Source organism: Oncorhynchus keta, unplaced genomic scaffold (assembly GCF_023373465.1).
Source record: "Oncorhynchus keta strain PuntledgeMale-10-30-2019 unplaced genomic scaffold, Oket_V2 Un_scaffold_2576_pilon_pilon, whole genome shotgun sequence".
NCBI classification, from domain to species: domain Eukaryota; kingdom Metazoa; phylum Chordata; class Actinopteri; order Salmoniformes; family Salmonidae; genus Oncorhynchus; species Oncorhynchus keta.
The window spans coordinates 374,630-389,509 of NW_026290888.1; the positions used below are offsets into that span (position 1 = coordinate 374,630).

The 14,880-nt window shown below is 39.1% G+C and overlaps 1 protein-coding gene and 38 non-coding genes across 39 annotated transcripts in view; all 39 read left to right on the top strand.

Moving 5' to 3' along the window:
* Positions 1–221: 221 nt before the first annotated feature.
* On the top strand, positions 222–294 carry trnam-cau (transfer RNA methionine (anticodon CAU)). The gene has a single exon. It is a non-coding gene; the product is annotated as a tRNA-Met (tRNA).
* A 273-nt stretch (positions 295–567) lies between these two features.
* trnam-cau (transfer RNA methionine (anticodon CAU)) lies at positions 568–640 on the top strand. The gene has a single exon. It is a non-coding gene; the product is annotated as a tRNA-Met (tRNA).
* Positions 641–922: 282 nt separating this feature from the next.
* On the top strand, positions 923–995 carry trnam-cau (transfer RNA methionine (anticodon CAU)). The gene has a single exon. It is a non-coding gene; the product is annotated as a tRNA-Met (tRNA).
* Positions 996–1,271: 276 nt separating this feature from the next.
* On the top strand, positions 1,272–1,344 carry trnam-cau (transfer RNA methionine (anticodon CAU)). The gene has a single exon. It is a non-coding gene; the product is annotated as a tRNA-Met (tRNA).
* A 272-nt stretch (positions 1,345–1,616) lies between these two features.
* Positions 1,617–1,689, top strand: trnam-cau (transfer RNA methionine (anticodon CAU)). The gene has a single exon. It is a non-coding gene; the product is annotated as a tRNA-Met (tRNA).
* A 273-nt stretch (positions 1,690–1,962) lies between these two features.
* Positions 1,963–2,035, top strand: trnam-cau (transfer RNA methionine (anticodon CAU)). Its single transcript has one exon. It is a non-coding gene; the product is annotated as a tRNA-Met (tRNA).
* Positions 2,036–2,317: 282 nt separating this feature from the next.
* On the top strand, positions 2,318–2,390 carry trnam-cau (transfer RNA methionine (anticodon CAU)). Its single transcript has one exon. It is a non-coding gene; the product is annotated as a tRNA-Met (tRNA).
* Positions 2,391–2,661: 271 nt separating this feature from the next.
* On the top strand, positions 2,662–2,734 carry trnam-cau (transfer RNA methionine (anticodon CAU)). Its single transcript has one exon. It is a non-coding gene; the product is annotated as a tRNA-Met (tRNA).
* Positions 2,735–3,017: 283 nt separating this feature from the next.
* trnam-cau (transfer RNA methionine (anticodon CAU)) lies at positions 3,018–3,090 on the top strand. Its single transcript has one exon. It is a non-coding gene; the product is annotated as a tRNA-Met (tRNA).
* Positions 3,091–3,358: 268 nt separating this feature from the next.
* On the top strand, positions 3,359–3,431 carry trnam-cau (transfer RNA methionine (anticodon CAU)). The gene has a single exon. It is a non-coding gene; the product is annotated as a tRNA-Met (tRNA).
* A 269-nt stretch (positions 3,432–3,700) lies between these two features.
* On the top strand, positions 3,701–3,773 carry trnam-cau (transfer RNA methionine (anticodon CAU)). Its single transcript has one exon. It is a non-coding gene; the product is annotated as a tRNA-Met (tRNA).
* A 271-nt stretch (positions 3,774–4,044) lies between these two features.
* trnam-cau (transfer RNA methionine (anticodon CAU)) lies at positions 4,045–4,117 on the top strand. The gene has a single exon. It is a non-coding gene; the product is annotated as a tRNA-Met (tRNA).
* Positions 4,118–4,399: 282 nt separating this feature from the next.
* Positions 4,400–4,472, top strand: trnam-cau (transfer RNA methionine (anticodon CAU)). Its single transcript has one exon. It is a non-coding gene; the product is annotated as a tRNA-Met (tRNA).
* A 271-nt stretch (positions 4,473–4,743) lies between these two features.
* trnam-cau (transfer RNA methionine (anticodon CAU)) lies at positions 4,744–4,816 on the top strand. Its single transcript has one exon. It is a non-coding gene; the product is annotated as a tRNA-Met (tRNA).
* Positions 4,817–4,882: 66 nt separating this feature from the next.
* Positions 4,883–14,880, top strand: part of LOC127928282 (uncharacterized) — a 35,875-nt gene continuing 25,877 nt past the window's right edge. Inside the window, exon 1 of the mRNA XM_052515442.1 lies at positions 4,883–5,111. The gene's annotated coding sequence lies outside the window, so the exon portion shown is untranslated. The remainder of the gene's footprint in view (positions 5,112–14,880) is intronic.
* On the top strand, positions 5,094–5,166 carry trnam-cau (transfer RNA methionine (anticodon CAU)). Its single transcript has one exon. It is a non-coding gene; the product is annotated as a tRNA-Met (tRNA).
* Positions 5,782–5,854, top strand: trnam-cau (transfer RNA methionine (anticodon CAU)). The gene has a single exon. It is a non-coding gene; the product is annotated as a tRNA-Met (tRNA).
* On the top strand, positions 6,126–6,198 carry trnam-cau (transfer RNA methionine (anticodon CAU)). Its single transcript has one exon. It is a non-coding gene; the product is annotated as a tRNA-Met (tRNA).
* Positions 6,476–6,548, top strand: trnam-cau (transfer RNA methionine (anticodon CAU)). The gene has a single exon. It is a non-coding gene; the product is annotated as a tRNA-Met (tRNA).
* trnam-cau (transfer RNA methionine (anticodon CAU)) lies at positions 6,822–6,894 on the top strand. Its single transcript has one exon. It is a non-coding gene; the product is annotated as a tRNA-Met (tRNA).
* Positions 7,178–7,250, top strand: trnam-cau (transfer RNA methionine (anticodon CAU)). Its single transcript has one exon. It is a non-coding gene; the product is annotated as a tRNA-Met (tRNA).
* On the top strand, positions 7,532–7,604 carry trnam-cau (transfer RNA methionine (anticodon CAU)). Its single transcript has one exon. It is a non-coding gene; the product is annotated as a tRNA-Met (tRNA).
* Positions 7,877–7,949, top strand: trnam-cau (transfer RNA methionine (anticodon CAU)). Its single transcript has one exon. It is a non-coding gene; the product is annotated as a tRNA-Met (tRNA).
* On the top strand, positions 8,220–8,292 carry trnam-cau (transfer RNA methionine (anticodon CAU)). Its single transcript has one exon. It is a non-coding gene; the product is annotated as a tRNA-Met (tRNA).
* On the top strand, positions 8,907–8,979 carry trnam-cau (transfer RNA methionine (anticodon CAU)). Its single transcript has one exon. It is a non-coding gene; the product is annotated as a tRNA-Met (tRNA).
* On the top strand, positions 9,258–9,330 carry trnam-cau (transfer RNA methionine (anticodon CAU)). The gene has a single exon. It is a non-coding gene; the product is annotated as a tRNA-Met (tRNA).
* On the top strand, positions 9,605–9,677 carry trnam-cau (transfer RNA methionine (anticodon CAU)). Its single transcript has one exon. It is a non-coding gene; the product is annotated as a tRNA-Met (tRNA).
* trnam-cau (transfer RNA methionine (anticodon CAU)) lies at positions 9,947–10,019 on the top strand. Its single transcript has one exon. It is a non-coding gene; the product is annotated as a tRNA-Met (tRNA).
* trnam-cau (transfer RNA methionine (anticodon CAU)) lies at positions 10,656–10,728 on the top strand. Its single transcript has one exon. It is a non-coding gene; the product is annotated as a tRNA-Met (tRNA).
* Positions 11,001–11,073, top strand: trnam-cau (transfer RNA methionine (anticodon CAU)). The gene has a single exon. It is a non-coding gene; the product is annotated as a tRNA-Met (tRNA).
* trnam-cau (transfer RNA methionine (anticodon CAU)) lies at positions 11,697–11,769 on the top strand. The gene has a single exon. It is a non-coding gene; the product is annotated as a tRNA-Met (tRNA).
* On the top strand, positions 12,052–12,124 carry trnam-cau (transfer RNA methionine (anticodon CAU)). Its single transcript has one exon. It is a non-coding gene; the product is annotated as a tRNA-Met (tRNA).
* Positions 12,409–12,481, top strand: trnai-uau (transfer RNA isoleucine (anticodon UAU)). The gene has a single exon. It is a non-coding gene; the product is annotated as a tRNA-Ile (tRNA).
* Positions 12,761–12,833, top strand: trnam-cau (transfer RNA methionine (anticodon CAU)). Its single transcript has one exon. It is a non-coding gene; the product is annotated as a tRNA-Met (tRNA).
* On the top strand, positions 13,106–13,178 carry trnam-cau (transfer RNA methionine (anticodon CAU)). The gene has a single exon. It is a non-coding gene; the product is annotated as a tRNA-Met (tRNA).
* trnam-cau (transfer RNA methionine (anticodon CAU)) lies at positions 13,451–13,523 on the top strand. The gene has a single exon. It is a non-coding gene; the product is annotated as a tRNA-Met (tRNA).
* trnam-cau (transfer RNA methionine (anticodon CAU)) lies at positions 13,806–13,878 on the top strand. Its single transcript has one exon. It is a non-coding gene; the product is annotated as a tRNA-Met (tRNA).
* trnam-cau (transfer RNA methionine (anticodon CAU)) lies at positions 14,150–14,222 on the top strand. Its single transcript has one exon. It is a non-coding gene; the product is annotated as a tRNA-Met (tRNA).
* On the top strand, positions 14,506–14,578 carry trnam-cau (transfer RNA methionine (anticodon CAU)). Its single transcript has one exon. It is a non-coding gene; the product is annotated as a tRNA-Met (tRNA).

Genomic DNA, 14,880 nt, shown 5'->3' on the forward strand with positions numbered 1-14,880 from the left:
ATTCACTTTCACACAATACATACTTTTGTCAAGGTGGATACCACATCGTAAGGTCCATATCGATATGTATTACTTTAGAATGAAATCAATCTTTTTTCTCGGGGGTTGTCGAATTTCAGACGATACATACATTTTGGCACGATGGTTTCAACATCACTGTAAAAATCTGAAGTTCGGTATCAATATTTTTTTTCTTCATTTTGGATATTTTTGCAAGAAAGGCCTCGTTAGCGCAGTAGGTAGCGCGTCAGTCTCATAATCTGAAGGTCGTGAGTTCGATCCTCACACGGGGCAGCAAACCTTTCAAAAAGACAGTGTTGGCTGAAAATGAATTCACTGTTGTTTTGGACTTTCACACAATACATACTTTTGTCAAGGTGGATACCACATCGTAAGGTCCATATCGATATGTATTACTTTAGAATGAAATCAATCTTTTTGTCTCAGGGGTTGTCGAATTTCAGACCATACATACATTTTGGCACGGTGGTTTCAACATCACTGTAAAAATCTGAAGTTCGGTATCGATATTTTTTTTTCGTCTTTTTGGATATTTTTGCAAGAAGGGCCTCGTTAGCGCAGTAGGTAGCGTGTCAGTCTCATAATCTGAAGGTCGTGAGTTCGATCCTCACACGGGGCAGCAAACCTTTCAAAAAGACAGTTTTGGCTGAAGATGAAGTGAAAAGGAATTCACTCTCATTTTGGACTTTCACACAATACATACTTTTGTCAAGGTGGATACCACATCGTAAGGTCCATATCGATATGTATTACTTTAGAATGAAATCAATCTTTTTTTCTCAGGGGTTGTCGAATTTCAGACGATACATACATTTTGGCACGGTGGTTTCAACATCACTGTAAAAATCTGAAGTTCGGTATTGATTTTTTTTTCTTCATTTGGGATACTTTTACAAGAAGGGCCTCGTTAGCGCAGTAGGTAGCGCGTCAGTCTCATAATCTGAAGGTCGTGAGTTCGATCCTCACACGGGGCAGCAAACCTTTCAAAAAGACAGTGTTGGCTGAAGTGAAAAGGAATTCACTCTCATTTTGGACTTTCACACAATACATACTTTTGTCAAGGTGGATACCACATCGTAAGGTCCATATCGATATGTATTACTTTAGAATGAAATCAATATTTTTTTCTCAGGGGATTGTCGAATTTCAGACGATACATACATTTTGGTACGGTGGTTTCAACATCACTGTCAAAATCTGAAGTTTGGTATCAATATATTTTTTTTCTTTTTGGAAATTTTGCAAGAAGGGCCTCGTTAGCGCAGTAGGTAGCGCGTCAGTCTCATAATCTGAAGGTCGTGAGTTCGATCCTCACACGGGGCAGCAAACCTTTCAAAAAGACAGTGTTGGCTGAAAATGAATTCACTGTGGTTTTGGACTTTCACACAATACATACTTTTGTCAAGGTGGATACCACATCGTAAGGTCCATATCGATATGTATTACTTTAGAATGAAATCAATCTTTTTTTCTCAGGGGTTGTCGAATTTCAGACCATACATACATTTTGGCACGGTGGTTTCAACATCACAGTAAAAATCTGACGTACGGGAATCGATATTTTTTTCTTCATTTTGGATATTTTTGCAAGAAGGGCCTCGTTAGCGCAGTAGGTAGCGCGTCAGTCTCATAATCTGAAGGTCGTGAGTTCGATCCTCACACGGGGCAGCAAACCTTTCAAAAAGACAGTGTTGGCTGAAAAGGAATTCACTGTGGTTTTGGACTTTCACACAATACATACTTTTGTCAAGGTGGATACCACATCGTAAGGTCCATATCGATATGTATTACTTTAGAATGAAATCAATCTTTTTTTCTCAGGGGTTGTAGAATTTCAGACGATACATACATTTTGGCACGGTGGTTTCAACATCACTGTAAAAATCTGAAGTTCGGTATCGATATTTTTTTTTCGTCTTTTTGGATATTTTTGCAAGAAGAGCCTCGTTAGCGCAGTAGGTAGCGTGTCAGTCTCATAATCTGAAGGTCGTGAGTTCGATCCTCACACGGGGCAGCAAACCTTTCAAAAAGACAGTGTTGGCTGAAGATGAAGTGAAAATGAATTCACTGTCGTTTTGGACTTTCACACAATACATACTTTTGTCAAGGTGGATACCACATCGTAAGGTCCATATCGATATGTATTACTTTAGAATGAAATCAATCTTTTTTTCTCAGGGGTTGTCGAATTTCAGACGATACATACATTTTGGCACGGTGGTTTCAACATCACTGTAAAAATCTGACGTTCGGTATCGATATTTTTTTCTTCATTTGGGATATTTTTGCAAGAAAGGCCTCGTTAGCGCAGTAGGTAGCGCGTCAGTCTCATAATCTGAAGGTCGTGAGTTCGATCCTCACACGGGGCAGCAAACCTTTCAAAAAGACAGTGTTGGCTGAAAATGAATTCACTGTTGTTTTGGACTTTCACACAATACATACTTTTGTCAAGGTGGATACCACATCGTAAGGTCCATATCGATATGTATTACTTTAGAATGAAATCAATCTTTTTTTCTCAGGGGTTGTCGAATTTCAGACCATACATACATTTTGGCACGGTGGTTTCAACATCACTGTAAAAATCTGACGTTCGGTATTGATATTTTTTTCTTCATTTGGGATATTTTTGCAAGAAGGGCCTCGTTAGCGCAGTAGGTAGCGCGTCAGTCTCATAATCTGAAGGTCGTGAGTTCGATCCTCACACGGGGCAGCAAACCTTTCAAAAAGACAGTGTTGGCTGAAGATGAAGTGAAAAGGAATTCACTCTCATTTTGGACTTTCACACAATACATACTTTTGTCAAGGTGGATACCACATCGTAAGGTCCATATCGATATGTATTACTTTAGAATGAAATCAATCTTTTTTTCTCAGGGGTTGTCGAATTTCAGACCATACATACATTTTGGCACGGTGGTTTCAACATCACTGTAAAAATCTGACGTACGGGAATCGATATTTTTTTCTTCATTTTGGATAATTTCGCAAGAAGGGCCTCGTTAGCGCAGTAGGTAGCGCGTCAGTCTCATAATCTGAAGGTCGTGAGTTCGATCCTCACACGGGGCAGCAAACCTTTCAAAAAGACAGTGTTGGCTGAAGATGAATTAACTATTCTTTTGGACTTTCACACAATACATACTTTTGTCAAGGTGGATACCACATCGTAAGGTCCATATCAATATGTATAACTTTAGAATGAAATCAATCTTTTTTTCTCAGGGGTTGTCGAATTTCAGACGATACATACATTTTGGCACGGTGGTTTCAACATCACTGTCAAAATCTGAAGTTTGGTATCAATATATTTTTTTCTTTTGGAATTTTTGCAAGAAGGGCCTCGTTAGCGCAGTAGGTAGCGCGTCTGTCTCATAATCTGAAGGTCGTGAGTTCGATCCTCACACGGGGCAGCAAACCTTTCAAAAAGACAGTGTTGGCTGAAAAGGAATTCACTGTGGTTTTGGACTTTCACACAATACATACTTTTGTCAAGGTGGATACCACATCGTAAGGTCCATATCGATATGTATTACTTTAGAATGAAATCAATCTTTTTGTCTCAGGGGTTGTAGAATTTCAGACCATACATACATTTTGGCACGGTGGTTTCAACATCACTAAAAATCTAGCGTTCGGTATCGATATTTTTTTCTTCATTTTGGATATTTTTGCAAGAAGGGCCTCGTTAGCGCAGTAGGTAGCGCGTCAGTCTCATAATCTGAAGGTTGTGAGTTCGATCCTCACACGGGGCAGCAAACCTTTTAAAAAGACAGTGTTGGCTGAAAATGAATTCACTGTTGTTTGGACTTTCACACAATACAAACTTTTGTCAAGGTGGATACCACATCTTAAGGGCCATATCGATATGTATTACTTTAGAATGAAATCAATCTTTTTTCTCGGGGGTTGTCGAATTTCAGACGATACATACATTTTGGCACGATGGTTTCAACATCACTGTAAAAATCTGAAGTTCGGTATCGATATTTTTTCTTCTTCTTTTTGGATATTTTTACAAGAAGGGCCTCGTTAGCGCAGTAGGTAGCGCGTCAGTCTCATAATCTGAAGGTCGTGAGTTCGATCCTCACACGGGGCAGCAAAGCTTTCAAAAAGACAGTGTTGGCTGAAGATGAAGTGAAAATGAATTCACTGTCATTTTGGACTTTCACACAATACATACTTTTGTCAAGGTGGATACCACATCGTAAGGTCCATATCGATATGTATTACTTTAGAATGAAATCAATCTTTTTTTCTCAGGGGTTGTCGAATTTCAGACGATACATACATTTTGGCACGGTGGTTTCAACATCACTGTAAAAATCGGACGTTCGGTATTGATATTTTTTTCTTCATTTGGGATATTTTTGCAAGAAGGGCCTCGTTAGCGCAGTAGGTAGCGCGTCAGTCTCATAATCTGAAGGTCGTGAGTTCGATCCTCACACGGGGCAGCAAACCTTTCAAAAAGACAGTGTTGGCTGAAGATGAATTAACTATTCTTTTGGACTTTCACACAATACATACTTTTGTCAAGGTGGATACCACATCGTAAGGTCCATATCAATATGTATAACTTTAGAATGAAATCAATCTTTTTTTCTCAGGGGTTGTCGAATTTCAGACGATACATACATTTTGGCACGGTGGTTTCAACATCACTGTAAAAATCTGACGTTCGGAATCGATATTTTTTTCTTCATTTTGGATATTTTTGCAAGAAGGGCCTCGTTAGCGCAGTAGGTAGCGCGTCAGTCTCATAATCTGAAGGTCGTGAGTTCGATCCTCACACGGGGCAGCAAACCTTTCAAAAAGACAGTGTTGGCTGAAGTGAAAATGAATTCACTGTCGTTTTGGACTTTCACACAATACATACTTTTGTCAAGGTGGATACCACATCGTAAGGTCCATATCGATATGTATAACTTTAGAATGAAATCAATCTTTTTTTCTCAGGGGTTGTCGAATTTCAGACGATACATACATTTTGGCACGGTGGTTTCAACATCACTGTAAAAATCTGACGTTCGGTATTGATATTTTTTTCCTACATTTAGGGTATTTTTCAAAGAAGGGCCTCGTTAGCGCAGTAGGTAGCGCGTCAGTCTCATAATCTGAAGGTCGTGAGTTCGATCCTCACACGGGGCAGCAAACCTTTCAAAAAGACAGTGTTGGCTGAAAATGAATTCACTGTTGTTTTGGACTTTCACACAATACATACTTTTGTCAAGGTGGATACCACATCGTAAGGTCCATATCGATATGTATTACTTTAGAATGAAATCAATCTTTTTTTCTCAGGGGTTGTCGAATTTCAGACCATACATACATTTTGGCACGGTGGTTTCAACATCACTGTAAAAATCTGAAGTTCGGTATCGATATTTTTTTTTTCTTTTTGGATATTTTTGCAAGAAGGGCCTCGTTAGCGCAGTAGGTAGCGCGTCAGTCTCATAATATGAAGGTCGTGAGTTCGATCCTCACACGGGGCAGCAAACCTTTCAAAAAGACAGTGTTGGCTGAAAATTAATTCACTGTCGTTTTGGACTTTCACACAATACATACTTTTGTCAAGGTGGATACCACATCGTAAGGTCCATATCGATATGTATTACTTTAGAATGAAATCAATCTTTTTTTCTCAGGGTTTGTCGAATTTCAGACGATACATACATTTTGGCACGGTGGTTTCAACATCACTGTAAAAATCGGACATTCGGTATCGATATTTTTTTCTTCATTTGGGATATTTTTGCAAGAAGGGCCTCGTTAGCGCAGTAGGTAGCGCGTCAGTCTCATAATCTGAAGGTCGTGAGTTCGATCCTCACACGGGGCAGCAAACCTTTCAAAAAGACAGTGTTGGCTGAAAAGTAATTCACTGTTGTTTTAGACTTTCACACAATACACACTTTTGTCAAGGTGGATACCACATCGTAAGGTCCATATCGATATGTATTACTTTAGAATGAAATAAATATATTTTTCTCAGGGGTTGTCGAATTTCAGACGATACATACATTTTGGCACGGTGGTTTCAACATCACTGTAAAAATCTGACATTCGGTATCGATATTTTTTTCTTCATTTTGGATATTTTTGCAAGAAGGGCCTCGTTAGCGCAGTAGGTAGCGCGTCAGTCTCATAATCTGGAGGTCGTGAGTTCGATCCTCACACGGGGCAGCAAACCTTTCAAAAAGACAGTGTTGGCTGAAGTGAAAATGAATTCACTGTTGTTTTGGACTTTCACACAATACACACTTTTGTCAAGGTGGATACCACATCGTAAGGTCCATATCGATATGTATTACTTTAGAATGAAATAAATCTTTTTTTCTCAGGGGTTGTAGAATTTCAGACCATACATACATTTTGGCACGGTGGTTTCAACATCACTGTCAAAATCTGAAGTTTGGTATCAATATATTTTTTTTTTCTTTTTGGAATTTTTGCAAGAAGGGCCTCGTTAGCGCAGTAGGTAGCGCGTCAGTCTCATAATCTGAAGGTCGTGAGTTCGATCCTCACACGGGGCAGCAAACCTTTCAAAAAGACAGTGTTGGCTGAAAAGGAATTCACTGTGTTTTTGGTCTTTCACACAATACATACTTTTGTCAAGGTGGATACCACATCGTAAGGCCCATATCGATATGTATTACTTTAGAATGAAATCAATCTTTTTGTCTCAGGGGTTGTAGAATTTCAGACGATACATACATTTTGGCACGGTGGTTTCAACATCACTGTAAAAATCTGAAGTTCGGTATCGATATTTTTTTTCCGTCTTTTTGGATATTTTTGCAAGAAGAGCCTCGTTAGCGCAGTAGGTAGCGCGTCAGTCTCATAATCTGAAGGTCGTGAGTTCGATCCTCACACGGGGCAGCAAACCTTTCAAAAAGACAGTGTTGGCTGAAGATGAAGTGAAAATGAATTCACTGTCGTTTTGGACTTTCACACAATACATACTTTTGTCAAGGTGGATACCACATCGTAAGGTCCATATCGATATGTATTACTTTAGAATGAAATCAATCTTTTTTTCTCAGGGGTTGTCGAATTTCAGACGATACATACATTTTGGCACGGTGGTTTCAACATCACTGTAAAAATCTGAAGTTCGGTATCGATATTTTTTTTCTTCTTTTTGGATATTTTTGCAAGAAGGGCCTCGTTAGCGCAGTAGGTAGCGCGTCAGTCTCATAATCTGAAGGTCGTGAGTTCGATCCTCACACGGGGCAGCAAACCTTTCAAAAAGACAGTGTTGGCTGAAGATGAAGTGAAAATGAATTCACTGTTGTTTTGGACTTTCACACAATACACACTTTTGTCAAGGTGGATACCACATCTTAAGGGCCATATCGATATGTATTACTTTAGAATGAAATCAATCTTTTTTTCTCAGGGGTTGTCGAATTTCAGACCATACATACATTTTGGCACGGTGGTTTCAACATCACTGTAAAAATCTGAAGTTTGGTATCAATATTTTTTTCTTCTTTTGGATATTTTTGCAAGAAGGGCCTCGTTAGCGCAGTAGGTAGCGCGTCAGTCTCATAATCTGAAGGTCGTGAGTTCGATCCTCACACGGGGCAGCAAACCTTTCAAAAAGACAGTGTTGGCTGAAAATGAATTCACTGTGGTTTTGGACTTTCACACAATACATACTTTTGTCAAGGTGGATACCACATCGTAAGGTCCATATCGATATGTATTACTTTAGAATGAAATCAATCTTTTTTTCTCAGGGGTTGTAGAATTTCAGACCATACATACATTTTGGCACGGTTGTTTCAACATCTCTCTAAAAATCTGAAGTTCGGGAATCGATATTTTTTTCTTCATTTTGGATATTTTTGCAAGAAGGGCCTCGTTAGCGCAGTAGGTAGCGCGTCAGTCTCATAATCTGAAGGTCGTGAGTTCGATCCTCACACGGGGCAGCAAACCTTTCAAAAAGACAGTGTTGGCTGAAGATGAAGTGAAAAGGAATTCACTTTCACACAATACATACTTTTGTCAAGGTGGATACCACATCGTAAGGTCCATATCGATATGTATTACTTTAGAATGAAATCAATCTTTTTTCTCAGGGGTTGTCGAATTTCAGACGATACATACATTTTGGCACGATGGTTTCAACATCACTGTAAAAATCTGAAGTTCGGTATCGATATTTTTTCTTCTTCTTTTTGGATATTTTTACAAGAAGGGCCTCGTTAGCGCAGTAGGTAGCGCGTCAGTCTCATAATCTGAAGGTCGTGAGTTCGATCCTCACATGGGGCAGCAAACCTTTCAAAAAGACAATGTTGGCTGAAAAGGAATTCACTGTCATTTTGGACTTTCACACAATACATACTTTTGTCAAGGTGGATACCACATCGTAAGGTCCATATCGATATGTATTACTTTAGAATGAAACAATATTTTTTTCTCAGGGGTTGTCGAATTTCAGACGATACATACATTTTGGCACGGTGGTTTCAACATCACTGTAAAAATCTGAAGTTTGGTATCAATATATATTTTTTTCTTTTGGGGAAATTTTCAAGAAGGGCCTCGTTAGCGCAGTAGGTAGAGCGTCAGTCTCATAATCTGAAGGTCGTGAGTTCGATCCTCACACAGGGCAGCAAACCTTTCAAAAAGACAGTGTTGGCTGAAAATGAATTCACTGTTGTTTGAACTTTCACACAATACAAACTTTTGTCAAGGTGGATACCACATCTTAAGGGCCATATCGATATGTATTACTTTAGAATGAAATCAATCTTTTTTTCTCAGGGGTTGTCGAATTTCAGACCATACATACATTTTGGCACGGTGGTTTCAACATCACTGTAAAAATCTGAAGTTCGGTATCGATATTTTTTTTCTTCTTTTTGGATATTTTTGCAAGAAGGGCCTCGTTAGCGCAGTAGGTAGCGCGTCAGTCTCATAATCTGAAGGTCGTGAGTTCGATCCTCACACGGGGCAGCAAACCTTTCAAAAAGACAGTGTTGGCTGAAAAAGTGAAAATGAATTCACTGTTGTTTTGGACTTTCACACAATACATACTTTTGTCAAGGTGGATACCACATCGTAAGGTCCATATCGATATGTATTACTTTAGAATGAAATCAATCTTTTTTTCTCAGGGGTTGTCGAATTTCAGACGATACATACATTTTGGCACGGTGGTTTCAACATCACTGTCAAAATCTGAAGTTTGGTATCAATATATTTTTTTCTTTTGGGGAATTTTTGCAAGAAGGGCCTCGTTAGCGCAGTAGGTAGCGCGTCAGTCTCATAATCTGAAGGTCGTGAGTTCGATCCTCACACGGGGCAGCAAACCTTTCAAAAAGACAGTGTTGGCTGAAAAGTGGAATTCACTGTCGTTTTGGACTTTCACACAATACATACTTTTGTCAAGGTGGATACCACATCGTAAGGTCCATATCGATATGTATTACTTTAGAATGAAATCAATCTTTTTGTCTCTGGGGTTGTAGAATTTCAGACCATACATACATTTTGGCACGATGGTTTCAACATCACTGTAAAAATCTGAAGTTCGGTATCAATATTTTTTTTCTTCATTTTGGATATTTTTGCAAGAAAGGCCTCGTTAGCGCAGTAGGTAGCGCGTCAGTCTCATAATCTGAAGGTCGTGAGTTCGATCCTCACACGGGGCAGCAAACCTTTCAAAAAGACAGTGTTGGCTGAAAATGAATTCACTGTCGTTTTGGACTTTCACACAATACATACTTTTGTCAAGGTGGATACCACATCTTAAGGTCCATATCGATATGTATTACTTTAGAATGAAATCAATCTTTTTTTCTCAGGGGTTGTCGAATTTCAGACCATACATACATTTTGGCACGGTGGTTTCAACATCACTGTCAAAATCTGACGTTCGGTATCGATATTTTTTTTCCTTTTGGGGAAATTTGCAAGAAGGGCCTCGTTAGCGCAGTAGGTAGCGCGTCAGTCTCATAATCTGAAGGTCGTGAGTTCGATCCTCACACGGGGCAGCAAACCTTTCAAAAATACAGTGTTGGCTGAAGATGAAGTGAAAATGAATTCACTGTTGTTTTGGACTTTCACACAATACAAACTTTTGTCAAGGTGGATACCACATCTTAAGGGCCATATCGATATGTATTACTTTAGAATTAAATCAATCTTTTTTTCTCAGGGGTTGTCGAATTTCAGACGATACAGATATTTTGGCATGGTGGTTTCAACATCACTGTAAAAATCTGACGTTCGGTATCGATATTTTTTTTCTTCATTTTGGATATTTTTGCAAGAATGGCCTCGATAGGGCAGTAGGTAGCGCGTCAGTCTCATAATTTGAAGGTCGTGAGTTCGATCCTCACACGGGGCAGCAAACCTTTCAAAAATACATTGTTGGCTGAAGATGAAGTGAAAATGAATTCACTGTTGTTTTGGACTTTCACACAATACAAACTTTTGTCAAGGTGGATACCACATCTTAAGGGCCATATCGATATGTATTACTTTAGAATTAAATCAATCTTTTTTTCTCAGGGGTTGTCGAATTTCAGACGATACATACATTTTGGCATGGTGGTTTCAACATCACTGTCAAAATCTGAAGTTTGGTATCAATATATTTTTTTTTTTTTGGAATTTTTGCAAGAAGGGCCTCGTTAGCGCAGTAGGTAGCGCGTCAGTCTCATAATCTGAAGGTCGTGAGTTCGATCCTCACACGGGGCAGCAAACCTTTCAAAAAGACAGTGTTGGCTGAAAAGGAATTCACTGTGGTTTTGGACTTTCACACAATACATACTTTTGTCAAGGTGGATACCACATCGTAAGGTCCATATCGATATGTATTACTTTAGAATGAAATCAATCTTTTTTTCTCAGGGGTTGTCGAATTTCAGACCATACATACATTTTGGCACGGTGGTTTCAACATCACTGTAAAAATCTGACGTTCGGGAATCGATATTTTTTTCTTCATTTTGGATATTTTTGCAAGAAGGGCCTCGTTAGCGCAGTAGGTAGCGCGTCAGTCTCATAATCTGAAGGTCGTGAGTTCGATCCTCACACGGGGCAGCAAACCTTTCAAAAAGACAGTGTTGGCTGAAAAGGAATTCACTGTGGTTTTGGACTTTCACACAATACATACTTTTGTCAAGGTGGATACCACATCGTAAGGTCCATATCGATATGTATTACTTTAGAATGAAATCAATCTTTTTTTCTCAGGGGTTGTAGAATTTCAGACCATACATACATTTTGGCACGGTGGTTTCAACATCACTGTAAAAATCTGACGTTCGGTATCGATATTTTTTTCTTCATTTGGGATATTTTTGCAAGAAGGGCCTCGTTAGCGCAGTAGGTAGCGTCAGTCTCATAATCTGAAGGTCGTGAGTTCGATCCTCACACGGGGCAGCAAACCTTTCAAAAAGACAGTGTTGGCTGAAGATGAAGTGAAAATGAATTCACTGTTGTTTTGGACTTTCACACAATACATACTTTTGTCAAGGTGGATACCACATCGTAAGGTCCATATCGATATGTATTACTTTAGAATGAAATCAATCTTTTTTTTCTCAGGGGTTGTCGAATTTCAGACCATACATACATTTTGGCACGGTGGTTTCAACATCACTGTAAAAATCTGAAGTTCGGTATCAATATTTTTTTCTTTTTTGGATATTTTTGCAAGAAGGGCCTCGTTAGCGCAGTAGGTAGCGCGTCAGTCTCATAATCTGAAGGTCGTGAGTTCGATCCTCACACGGGGCAGCAAACCTTTCAAAAAGACAGTGTTGGCTGAAAATGAATTGAAACTGAATTCACTGTTGTTTTGGACTTTCACACAATACATACTTTTGTCAAGGTGGATACCACATCGTAAGGTCCATATCGATATGTATTACTTTAGAATGAAATCAATCTTTTTTTCTCAGGGTTTGTCGAATTTCAGACCATACATAAATTTTGGCACGGTGGTTTCAACATCACTGTAAAAATCTGACGTTCGGTATCGATATTTTTTTCTTCATTTGGGATATTTTTGCAAGAAGGGCCTCGTTAGCGCAGTAGGTAGCGCGTCAGTCTCATAATCTGAAGGTCGTGAGTTCGATCCTCACACGGGGCAGCAAACCTTTCAAAAAGACAGTGTTGGCTGAAGATGAAGTGAAAATGAATTCACTGTTGTTTTGGACTTTCACACAATACATACTTTTGTCAAGGTGGATACCACATCGTAAGGTCCATATCGATATGTATTACTTTAGAATGAAATCAATCTTTTTTTCTCAGGGGTTGTCGAATTTCAGACGATACAGACATTTTGGCACGGTGGTTTCAACATCACTGTAAAAATCTGAAGTTCGGTATCAATATTTTTTTTTTGTCTTTTTGGATATTTTTGCAAGAAGGGCCTCGTTAGCGCAGTAGGTAGCGTGTCAGTCTTATAATCGGAATGTCGTGAGTTCGATCCTCACACGGGGCAGCAAACCTTTCAAAAAGACAGTGTTGGCTGAAATGAAGTGAAAATGAATTCACTGTCGTTTTGGACTTTCACACAATACATACTTTTGTCAAGGTGGATACCACATCGTAAGGTCCATATCGATATGTATTACTTTAGAATGAAATCAATCTTTTTTTCTCAGGGGTTGTCGAATTTCAGACGATACATACATTTTGGCACGGTGGTTTCAACATCACTGTCAAAATCTGAAGTTGGTATCAATATATTTTTTTTCATTTTGGAATTTTTGCAAGAAGGGCCTCGTTAGCGCAGTAGGTAGCGCGTCAGTCTCATAATCTGAAGGTCGTGAGTTCGATCCTCACACGGGGCAGCAAACCTTTCAAAAGACAGTGTTGGCTGAAAAAGTGGAATTCACTGTGTTTTGGACTTTCACACAATACATACTTTTGTCAAGGTGGATACCACATCGTAAGGTCCATATCGATATGTATTACTTTAGAATGAAATCAATCTTTTTTTCTCAGGGGTTGTCGAATTTCAGACCATACATACATTTTGGCACGGTGGTTTCAACATCACTGTAAAAATCTGAAGTTCGGTATCGATATTTTTTTCTTCATTTGGGATATTTTTGCAAGAAGGGCCTCGTTAGCGCAGTAGGTAACGCGTCAGTCTCATAATCTGAAGGTCGTGAGTTCGATCCTCACACGGGGCAGCAAACCTTTCAAAAAGACAGTGTTGGCTGAAAAGGAATTCACTCTCGTTTTGGACTTTCACACAATACATACTTTTGTCAAGGTGGATACCACATCGTAAGGTCCATATCGATATGTATTACTTTAGAATGAAATCAATCTTTTTTTCTCAGGGGTTGTCGAATTTCAGACCATACATACATTTTGGCACGGTTGTTTCAACATCACTGTAAAAATCTGAAGTTCGGGTATCGATATTTTTTTCTTCATTTTGGATATTTTTGCAAGAAGGGCCTCGTTAGCGCAGTAGGTAGCGCGTCAGTCTCATAATCTGAAGGTCGTGAGTTCGATCCTCACACGGGGCAGCAAACCTTTCAAAAAGACAGTGTTGGCTGAAGATGAAGTGAAAATGAATTCACTGTTGTTTTGGACTTTCACACAATACATACTTTTGTCAAGGTGGATACCACATCGTAAGGTCCATATCGATATGTATTACTTTAGAATGAAATCAATCTTTTTTTCTCAGGGGTTGTCGAATTTCAGACGATACATACATTTTGGCACGGTGGTTTCAACATCACTGTAAAAATCTGACGTTCGGTATCGATATTTTTTTCTTCATTTGGGATATTTTTGCAAGAAGGGCCTCGTTAGCGCAGTAGGTAGCGCGTCAGTCTCATAATCTGAAGGTCGTGAGTTCGATCCTCACACGGGGCAGCAAACCTTTCAAAAAGACAGTGTTGGCTGAAAATGAATTCACTGTTGTTTTGGACTTTCACACAATACACACTTTTGTCAAGGTGGATACCACATCGTAAGGTCCATATCGATATGTATTACTTTAGAATGAAATCAATCGTTTTTTCTCAGGGGTTGTCGAATTTCAGACGATACATACATTTTGGCACGGTGGTTTCAACATCACTGTAAAAATCTGAAGTTCGGTATCAATATTTTTTTCTTCTTTTTGGATATTTTTGCAAGAAGGGCCTCGTTAGCGCAGTAGGTAGCGCGTCAGTCTCATAATCTGAAGGTCGTGAGTTCGATCCTCACACGGGGCAGCAAACCTTTCAAAAAGACAGTGTTGGCTGAAGATGAAGTGAAAATGAATTCACTGTCGTTTTGGACTTTCACACAATACATACTTTTGTCAAGGTGGATACCACATCGTAAGGTCCATATCGATATGTATTACTTTAGAATGAAATCAATCTTTTTTTCTCAGGGGTTGTCGAATTTCAGACCATACATACATTTTGGCACGGTGGTTTCAACATCACTGTAAAAATCTGACGTACGGGAATCAATATTTTTTTCTTCATTTTGGATAATTTCGCAAGAAGGGCCTCGTTAGCGCAGTAGGTAGCGCGTCAGTCTCATAATCTGAAGGTCGTGAGTTCGATCCTCACACGGGGCAGCAAACCTTTCAAAAAGACAGTGTTGGCTGAAAATGAATTCACTGTTGTTTGAACTTTCACACAATACAAACTTTTGTCAAGGTGGATACCACATCGTAAGGTCCATATCGATATGTATTACTTTAGAATGAAACAATATTTTTTTCTCAGGGGTTGTCGAATTTCAGACGATACATACATTTTGGCACGATGGTTTCAACATCACTGTAAAAATCTGAAGTTCGGTATCGATATTTTTTCTTCTTCTTTTTGGATATTTTTACAAGAAGGGCCTCGTTAGCGCAGTAGGTAGCGTGTCAGT